The sequence below is a fragment of the Pteropus alecto genome, unplaced genomic scaffold (genome assembly GCF_000325575.1).
Source record: "Pteropus alecto unplaced genomic scaffold, ASM32557v1 scaffold13, whole genome shotgun sequence".
Classification (NCBI taxonomy): Eukaryota; Metazoa; Chordata; class Mammalia; order Chiroptera; family Pteropodidae; genus Pteropus; species Pteropus alecto.
Window position 1 is genome coordinate 6,560,431 of NW_006434373.1, and position 2,485 is coordinate 6,562,915.

Genomic DNA, 2,485 nt, shown 5'->3' on the forward strand with positions numbered 1-2,485 from the left:
ATGAAATGATAAGTATTTGTGGGTATGGGGATTTGTAGGCACCCTAATATGCATACCCATAAGTGTTTAATTTGCGTATTAAGAGCTAAACAGTTGAAGGATACAATATCCAAGTTAAAGAACTAAGATTTTGTACAATGCAGTTATTAATAATTTCTTACATATGTATGTGATACTTACAAACATAATTTAACCTAAGATATCTACTCCCTTGAGCTTAGAATTTCTAATCCTTTCTATTTTCATTTCATTGAAGTGGCGAGTCACAGCATATATCAAACTATATCAAGTGAAGATGAGAACAAAAATAATCGATCAAGGATCAAAGAAAAAGAAAGATAAATATTTAAAGCCATTTCCAACATAACGAAGTACCTGTGCTTTAAATACCACTGAATCTTCTATGGCCATGGCACCCTGAACAAGCCTGATCCTGTCTGATCTCGGAACCTAAGCAGGGTTGGGCCTGGTTAGTACTTGGATGGGAGACCACCTAGGAAGACCAGGTGCTGTAGGTGTAAAAAATAAAAAATAAGGGATTATAAACTGACAAGTTTCTTGCAATCTGTGAGGTCAATGAAGGGTAGCCTCACCTAAAATACATAAATAAATAAATATCACTGAACCTAAAAATGTAGAGACGTTCACATCAGATTCTGTATAGCAAATCATTTTTCTCTCTTTCTAATTGGTTCCATTGTTCCTGTTGAAAACCAATAGTAAAAACAAACAAACAAAAATCCTTTTTTATACTTCACTGAAATGTTAATATAGCCAAATTAGTTTGTATACTTTTTAAAAAATTGTACAGCTAACCTGTCAGTAATAATGACGAAGTAGATTTTGCACCTATCTCCATAGAGCAATAAACTACTTAAATAATTTTACTTTGAAAAAATTCCAAAGACATTTTCTTTAAAGTTTTGTTATAGTTTTATGCTATATGAAACAATCTATTCTGGGCCTTTAGTAATAAAAAGATTAATCTTACCAGCTAAGATTTTATTTTCTAGTTGGAGAGATAAGACCAGGTAGACAAGGCATTATGGAAAAGGTAACTATTAATCAGGGAATTGAAGAGAGAAGAATTCAGCAGTATGAAGATGGATAAAAACTTATTCTCCTGTTCTTGCTTGAGGATATTTTGAAGATGAGCATCCATAGCCCAGTAATAAGCACATCAAATAGGAATGTCTTATCTGAAGGGTGCTTATGTAAAGGAACAGGTAGAAAACAAAATTGGAAAGATGGACCATAGCCACAGTATCAAAGGCTTCCAATGGATCCAGTCTCTCTGTCTAATGTCTAAGAATTTGAACTTGAGTCTGAGTAAGAGAGTGATATTATTAGAGAGACATAATCTAGAACAACTAAACTTAGATTAAGTACAATAGTTTTTGGACTAAAAAGAAACTAGAGGTAAGGACTTGTTTGTAAGTTATATCACTGAACATAAGGGAGGGATTTGAGAGAAAATTATGAGGGGTTGATTTGTGGTCAGTGGGATTTAAAACAATAAACATAAAAGATGTTACAGATTCAAGATTACTAATAAATGGATATGGGGGCCAAAAAAGGGGGTAGAGTCAAAGTTAATGCTGACTATGTAAACAAGTTTGACATGGAGGGTGGTGCAATTAAATGTAAAAATAAAATAATTGGAAAAAAATAATTCATAAATACAAGAGTGAATTCAGTGTGGACTAGGTTTATTTGAAGAATTGGTGAGGTCCTATGGTGTATGTCCATCAGGCAATTAGAAATTTGAGACTGGATTTCAGAAAATGGTGAAAGGTGAAATAAAGATTTGTAAATTATCTGAAGAGAACTGTGATCTGAAGTCCCAAGATTTAACAAGATTGCCATGAGAGACATAAGAAAGAATGAGATAGCTAAGGGTAGATTTCAAAACAGTCATATTGGGAGTAAAAGGTGGTACACAAAAGCAGAGCAAGCAAAGAAAATGGAAGAGGGTCAAGGCTATAAAAGGAATTCACCCAGGGCAGTATAGAGGGGGATTACAATGCATAAACCGATGTCTCTTTTGGAACACAACTCATTTTATTTTGAAATATCCAATGTTTGTTTTGCTTTCATCTTTAACAGGTATAAAGGAATGTTCACTTATTCTCAGATATTTCTATTATGAAAATGTTCTGTTTTCTCTAAAATCACTAATTAATGTCTCGAACTATGTTTACAGATAGCATGCATTTAACAATTTCATATTACTGTGTAGATAGTGCTACTAATTCTGGCAAATTGTTTTTTGTAAGTATGCATTTTAGAAAGTTGATTTCAGGTAGAGATAATTAAGTTTGAAGGAGCTGTAGGAGGAGCTGAAGGAGCTCCTCCTGCACTGAAGGAGCTTCAGCATTTACAGTGCAATATATTTAGCAACACAAGAGATCTGGAAACCAAATGCTACAGGAATTTGGGGGAGATTTTGTATTTGACTCAAAGAGTCACTGAAGCCTCAGTGAAA

The 2,485-nt window shown here is 33.6% G+C and overlaps 1 pseudogene; it reads left to right on the top strand.

The window, feature by feature from the left end:
• The first annotated feature begins 399 nt into the window (after positions 1-399).
• On the top strand, positions 400-518 carry LOC112477802 (annotated as a pseudogene).
• Positions 519-2,485: the final 1,967 nt, after the last annotated feature.